The sequence below is a fragment of the Kogia breviceps genome, chromosome 19, assembly GCF_026419965.1.
Source record: "Kogia breviceps isolate mKogBre1 chromosome 19, mKogBre1 haplotype 1, whole genome shotgun sequence".
Classification (NCBI taxonomy): domain Eukaryota; kingdom Metazoa; phylum Chordata; class Mammalia; order Artiodactyla; family Physeteridae; genus Kogia; species Kogia breviceps.
The window spans coordinates 9,413,791-9,421,827 of record NC_081328.1 but is presented as its reverse complement, the minus strand read 5'-3'; positions in this window follow the sequence as shown (position 1 = coordinate 9,421,827).

The window sequence follows — 8,037 nt, the reverse complement described above, 5'->3', positions numbered from 1 at the left end:
CCGTTTTTTGGTTTTTTTTTAATACATTTATTTATTTATTTATTTTTATTTTTGGCCACGTTGGGTCTTCATTGCTGTGTGTGGGCTTTCTCTAGTTGCGGCGAGCAGGAGCTACTCTTCATTGCGGTGCGCAGGCTTCTAATTGTGGTGGCTTCTCTTGCTTCGGAGCACAGACTCTAGGCACACGGGCTTCAGTAGTTGTGGCTTGCAGGCTCTAGAGTGTAGGCTCGGTAGTTGCAGCGCACGGGCTTACTTGCTCCGCGGCATGTGGGATCTTCCCGAACCAGGGCTCGAACCCGTGTCCCCTGCATTGGCAGGCGGATTCTTAACCACTGCACTACCAGGGAAGACCCTGCCCAGGAGTTTTGGCTTTTGTTTAATGCCTTGCCAGAATTATTAATACCATCCCATTTCACTCTCAAAAGTGTCCTGGCTTGGATGATAAATTATACATTCACTCTACTTATTCATAATCAGGTCAGTGTTTGCCCTCAACAGAGTGAGTGTTAAAAAAATATCTTTCAAATGAATGCATGAATGTGCAACCCTCCCTAGGTCTCATTTTCTTCTATCAGAAAAATAGCTGAATTAGATGATTTCTAAGTTCTTTACTGCTTGCAGTCATTCAAATAAAGTCAGTAATCCAAAAGTCTAAAACCAGAAGATTGGGCTTCCCTGGTGGCGCAGTGGTTGAGAATCCGCCTGCCGATGCAGGGGACACGGGTTCGTGCCCCGGTCCGGGAGGATCCCACATGCCGCGGAGAGGCTGGGCCCGTGAGCCATGGCCGCTGAGCCTGTGCGTCCGGAGCCCGTGCTCCGCAACGAGAGAGGCCACAATGGTGAGAGGCCCGCGTACCACAAAAAAAATAAAAAATAAAAATTAAAAAATAAAAAAAAAATAAAACCAGCAGATTTAGTTTATCTTCCCCTCGAACAGACACGCCATATAGAACTACACCTTCAAACATATTCACACCTGGATCAACAACTCTAGAGACCATTACCTGCTGGGAGTCTGGCTATTGACACAAATAGATACAGCAGATTTTCTTCTCAGCTAAAGACACAGTTCCCTCAGGTAGCCCCACTAGTAGCTGGATAATCTCCTAACAACAGACAAAAAACCAATTTCCATTTGCTCTTGTGATGTGCATTGCATCAACAGTATTATTACTGCTCAGACATGTCTCCTGAATTGTGCTTCAGTTTCTAACCTAGCCCATCCACCTTCTCTGTATGCTCTGTCATGGCCGCCGTGTGGCAGAATGAAATCCCACCTAGGTTAACTCTTGGTTGCTGAAAACCTTCCACCATAAATAGACAGGTAGCAGTTGACTGTGGTCACGCTGCATTTTACTAGAGTGGAGGGTACAAATCACTATCTGCAAAACCATTGTAAGAAACAGCCAATTAATATTGTTGCATCTTGGTCCTTCAACTGTAAAAGTCAGTTTGTATATTTACACACATCTCATTGCCAAAATGTAAGGCAGTTAAAGTATTAGATCAACTACGCTTGTACAATCTGAATATTCTACAATCAAAAAAGCACCCTGAATTGCTTAAAATAAACTCTCACAAAATGACCCATGAACTAACAGCTTTTGAATTATTACTTTTCTAATATTAGATTCCTCAGCATTTTTTTACAAATTGAGTGTCAGTGGAATATGGCTTAGGTTTTAACTAAAACTGCAGAAGGTAGTATTTAAGAAAAATGAAATTCCCCTGATGGTAAAAAAAAAAAAAGTTTATTTGCATAATTTGTACACATCTACCTCCCATGAGGTGCCAAACAAAAATAAATTTTCAATACTTTTAATGTTGTCACTCTACAACACTATTCTCAGTAGTCAAGAAAAACTTCTTCCTCTAAGTACACTAAAAATAAAATTACCCTGAATTTCTCACTGTTGTTTAGAAAAAATATTCAATATTTCATATATCAAATCTCTATTGTATCATTAGCCTAGCTTAATAACAATTCTATAATTCTTTACAGTTTCATATTTGCCTGAAAACAAAAACAACTGTATATGGATTTTTTTAAAAGGTCAGCTTTAGCCACTTTGGAGAGCAATTTGGCAACATCTAGCAAAATTGAAATTGTGGACATCCTATATGACCCAGCAACCCTACTTCAGAATACACACCCCAGAACGGTGGCTTCTGACCTTTCTGGTACCAGGTCTCCCTCATACTCTTAAGAATGACTGAGGACACCAAAGAGATTCCATTTATGCAGAAGATACCTATTGATATTTACCTTATTGGAGAGTAAAAGCGAGAAAGACTTAAAGATACTTGTAAATTCATTTACAATAACAATTCTTTCATATTAATGTAAATAAAATTTAATTAAAATAATTACATTTTCCCAAACCAAAAAAAAATTAGTGAGAAGAGTGGTATTCTGTTACGTTTTTTGTGAATCTCTTTAATGTCTGGCTTAATAAAAAATATCCAGATTCTCATATCTGATTCTTCAGTCAGTGTGTGGCAAATCAACATCATGTATCCTCTGGAAGGCTCCATGGTACATTCATGAGAGAGCAAAGCATAAGCAAGGGCAAATAACATCTTAATGTTATTTATAAAGATCGTTTCGCTCTCATGGCTCAGACCACACTTTGAGAATCACTGCCCAAGAGAAACTCAAGAACATGTATAAAAGTGTCCTTTCTAGTATTGTTTGTTGTAATACGAAAGTGGAGCTTACATATCTGTCCATCTGCAGGGGACTACAAGGTCCATGGCGGCTGCACTATTGCTGCTTTGCTCACCCCCGTATTTCCAGTGACCCACATGGTGGGTGCTCAGTAAGTATTTGTGTAAGGAGTGAAGGAAGTGACAGAGATATGGAGGGAGAAAGTGCAAATATTATCTGTGCCCTCCTCAGTGAAAGCGCCAAGTCCTAACCACTGGACTTGCTTTAAAATTTAACTGTACTGTATTTCGTGGACATTTTTCACCGATGTAGACCTTTAGTTCACAGGGTAGGAATAGCCAAAAGCCATATGGTTCTTGTAGGAGACTAGGAGGCTTTCTATTGTCTAAAAATAAAAGTGTATTTAAGGTGTTTTAATCTGTTAATAACCACGGGCTGCAAACTACTGCCACCTACTGGTTCATTAAGAAGTCCACACGTTATGGGCAAAATGGTCTTTGCTGTTAAGAAAAAAATAAATGAATATTTTGCCCAGGTTTTGTTTGGAGGTATTCTGTAATTCAGACAGAAAATTGAATTATTTACCTAAAGATCTTTTTAGAAATGAGACAATTAATGTAGAACTCTTTGTTACCCCTGTAATTTGCATGTACATTGGAGGAATTTCTTAAGATAATTTAGATGAATTTGTTAACATTTCTCAGACCAAACAGCAAAATCAATGGTTAAAACAAATTTAAAACTTATTGTCTTCACTTAAAGATATTTTCCTTTCTCTCATCTTTTCTTGCTTTTACTTGGTCTCTGATTTACATAGTGAGAGATTCTTTTAAACTGCAGGCAGAAAAAAAACAGCAGTCCATAGTAACTGCCCAATAAACGTTTGCTCATGATAAAGAAAACACAAACATCCATGGCCTTTTTTTCTTTTTTAAATAAATTTATTTATTTATTTTTGGCTGCGTTGGGTCTTCGTTGCTGTGCAGGGGCTTTCTCTAGTTGAGGTGAGCTAGGGCTACTATTCCTTGTGCGCGGGCTTCTCATTGCGGTGGCTTCTCTTGTTGCGCAGCCGGGCTCTAGACGTCCGGGCTTCAGTAGTTGTGGCTCATGGGCTCTAGAGCGCAGACTCAGTAGTTGTGGCGCACGGGCTTAGTTGCTCCGCGGCATGTGGGATCTTCCCGGACCAGGGCTCATACCCGTGTGCCCTGCACTGGCAGGCAGATTCTTAACCACCGCGCCACCAGGGAAGTCCCATGGCCTTTTTTTCAATACCCGTTTTTGTTCACTTTTGTATCCTCAATGGCTAGCACATAAGGGATCTCAATAAATATTGTGGAAGGAAGGTGGGGAGGGAAGGAGAGAAGATAAAAGGGAGGAAGGAAGGTTGATAATGCTCAAAAAAAGAGATAGAAGTCTGTAATCTTCAGAGTGTCTTCCATCCCTATGATTCTTGAATGTTAGTAACTATGTCAAAGAAGTCATGGCGAATTACGAAGATTTCAAAGGCAATCAAAAATCATTCCAGGCCTTCCCTGGTGGCGCAGTGGTTGAGAGTCCGCCTGCCAATGCAGGGGACACGGGTTCGTGCCCCGGTCTGGGAAGATCCCACATGCTGTGGAGCAGCTGGGCCCGTGAGCCATGGCCGCTGAGCCTGCGCGTCTGGAGCCCGTGCTCCGCAACGGGAGAGGCCACAGCAGTGAGAGGCCCGCGTACCGCAAAAAAAAAAAAAAAAATCATTCCAATATAGGGATTCAGGGGTCCTTACCCTTCATCACCAACGAAACAGCCCTGCCCTAAAGATGATTACCAGGGAGTCCTAATTTTTCAAATACTATCTAAATCTCCACAGTTAAGAATCTGGGTAGGGAAAATTCATCAAAACAGGAAAATATTCACCCAACTTCCAATTAGTCCCCTTGCAAAAATCCCTCCTGACTTAATAACCATGTCTATTCCCACCTATCTAGTTAACATCTTGTCCCTCAGGTGATGTAAACATTGCATAATAAAATTGAAATACTGTACAATGAAAATTTATTACAAAGTAAAATTACAAATCTTCCAACAAAAGAAGCAGCATTGCACAAAGTACTTAAAAGTGATGGGGGAAATGACTTGAATCACAAGCAACACCACTGACGAATGAGAATATGGCAAAGAAAATTGATACAAAGAAGATTACATGACAGTGACAGATGCTTCACATTCTGGGTATCTATTGCTGCTTAACAAATCGTCCCCAAATTCTGGCTTAAAACAACTGGCTTAAAACAACAACAACCTCTCATTCTCTCTCGCAGTTTCTATGGTCAGGAATTCATAAGGGGCTGGGCTGGGCTGGGTAGTTCCCGCTCCAGGTCTTTCATGCAGGTGTAGTGGGATGGTGGCTGCCCCATCTCACACCCAGGTACCCTGCCCTGTTGAACGCCTAATAGGTCTCTGTTACCCTTAGGATAAAGCCAAGAAGCCTACATGTGGCTTTCCAGATACTCTGTGGCCTAATCTTTCCAAGCTCATCTCATTCTCACCATCCACTCACACTGGCCTCCAGCTTCTCAGACACTACCACAGGGCCTTACACAGATAGTTCCTGCTGCCTGTAATACTGTCCCCTGCAGCCTCCCATAGTAGACATCTGCTACTTTGCCTGTCTTAAGAGCTGTCTCCGTTTTCTGGTAAAAACAAAAAGAAACCAAAAAACTGATTTTCTTTCCATCCCCCGATGGGTCTAGCAGTAACATGGCTCCTTTTCCCTATCCCAACGTGTAATCCAAGCTGATCCATCAAAGTACCTTATCTACTGGATACAGTCATTGAACTGCTGTTGGACATGTGATCCAAGCAGAACCAATCAGAGTCCTTTTTCTGTAATTTCTATAGATGCCCTTCTGCAATCCTGGGCACTGAAACATATCTCCATGTTGGGGGGAAAAGTCTATGAAGTTAACAGAGAGAAAAGTGAAATCAAGAAATGGAGAGAGGGACTTCCCTGGTGGCGCGGTGGTTGAGAGTCCGCCTGCCGATGCAGGGGACACGGGTTCGTGCCCCGGTCCGGGAGGATCCCACGTGCCGCGGAGCGGCTGGGCCCGTGAGCCATGGCCGCTGGGCCTGCGCGTCCGGAGCCTGTGCTCCGCAACGGGAGAGGCCACAACAGTGAGAGGCCCGCGTACCGCAAAAAAAAAAAAAAAAGAAATGGAGAGAGAGAAAAGAGTCCTGATGCCACTGCTTAAATCCTTGAATTCTGGCCTTTGTGGAAGCCAGTCAACCCCCTGGACTTTCCTGTCACATATGTTTAAGTAGAGGTGGGTTTCTGTTACTTTCTTGTCCTTCATCTGCCTAACTGTTCAGGGAGAGCCTGATTCCAGGAAGCTTTCACAGACCTTCCTGTGTACGTCAAATCTTCTTTTACAAACACTTAGAGCACTTTGTACTCTCCAGAATAGCACTCACTACTGTTAACATTTTATATTTATTCATGGAATTGTTTAAATATCTCCTCTTCATGATCTTAAGTTCCATGAGACAGCCTTGGGTTTGCTCAACAGTCATTGCATCACCAGCGTCTGGCAGAGAGCGAGCACACCATACGTATTTGTAGAGCAAATGAATTACATAATGAATTCACACTGCTGACAGGCGCAGCATGTTAAACCCAGATGAGATCAGACAGTTTTTTGTTCTTTTTAAAAAATGACTAAAAAGCCAAAGCAAACCACCCTCAACGACTTTACATTTTGCAACAAAAATGTAGCTACTGTTCTTCCCTCTCCCCTCTATTTTCATTCCTCTGGCTTAAGCAGATTTTGGTTCTTAAAACAAAAAAACAAAAACACTATTTTGTTCTTTTAAAAGTAATATAAGAAATTCAAGAAAACATTCAGGGTTACAATTTTTTCTGAAAAAAGAAGAGTAAATGAAGAGAGGACTACCCCTACCAGATTTTAAAACATATTTAAAAGCTCACAGGGACTTCCCTGGTGGTCCAGTTGTTAAGACTCTGGCTTCCAAAGCAGGGGGCACGGCTTTGGGGGCACGGCTTTGATCCCTGGTCAGGGAACTAAGATCCCACATGCTGTGTAGGGTGGCCAAAAGAGTAAAAAAAAAAAAAAAAAAGCTCACAATAATTATAAGTTTATTATCAAAGCAGAGAGAGAAACAGATAAGCAGACAGAAAGTACCTCAAATACATAACCAAGTACATGTGTGAATTTAGTTAATGATAAAAACAGCATTTAAAAATCAGTGAGGAGGGACCTCCTGGTGGCACGATGGTTAAGAATCCGCCTGCCAACGCAGGGGACACAGGTTCGAGCCCTGGCCCGGGAAGATCCCACATGCCGCGGAGCAACTAAGCCCTTGTGCCACAACTACTGAGCCTGCGCTCTAGAGCCTGCAAGCCACAACTACTGAGCCTGCGTGCTTACAGCCCATGCTCTGCAACAAGAGAAGCCACCGCAATGAGAAGCCAAAGCCACCTCAATGAGAAGCCCGTGCACTGCAAGGAAGAGTAGTTCCCGCTCCCAGCAACTAGAGAAAGCCCACAGGCATCAACAAAGACACAGTGCAGCCCAAAAATAAATAGACAAAATTAAAATAAACAAAAATCAGTGAGGAAAAGTAGGATAATCCATTAAATTGGACTCAGAGAGGTTAGGTAATTTGCCCAAAGTCACACAGCCCATAAACGGTGGGTCAGGATTCTGTCTGACTTTCTGAGTGTCTTGATGCTCTCACTTCAGAACTTGCTCTTTTAAACATTTCGCTATCCTTGTTTATCTCTGTACTACCAAGCCTTTGAGAGGGCACTGCAAAGTAATGCCACAGAAGGCATCAATGAATTAGAACACAAAAGCACGCGGGGAAAAAAAAATTAAAAGTTAGAACAAAAGCGTGGTTATCTAACAGGGTCCCCCACCCAGACCAACTGGCCAGAGGCCAGCCGTGGAGGAGTCTAGGACCCCCGGAGGACTTGCGTCTCGGTGGTGGCCTCGCATACGTTACTTGGCGCCTGCAGGTGCACCAACCTGCGCGGCGCTGGACCCTCAGGACTCTGCTCGCGCGAGATCGAGCGAACGACGCCGAACCTGCGCAGGGAAGACCCTTGAACGGGTGGGAGGCGGCTTGGGGGCGCGCCTGCGGATTGACGGGCACAGCCGGGTCCGGCGTCGGGGCGGGGGACGGCCGCCTGGGGAAGCACGCCGGAAGTGGCCGGCAGCCGCGGGCACGATGTGCAGGGTGGTGGCGCCGCGCCCGAGGGAGGAGCTGGGGCTGAGCGCTGGCGGCCGTGCAGGGGGCCACGGTCGAGCGGGAGGCTAGGGGTGGCCTGGAGGTGAGACCCCGCTGCGATTGCAGAACTGGGGGCCCCAGCG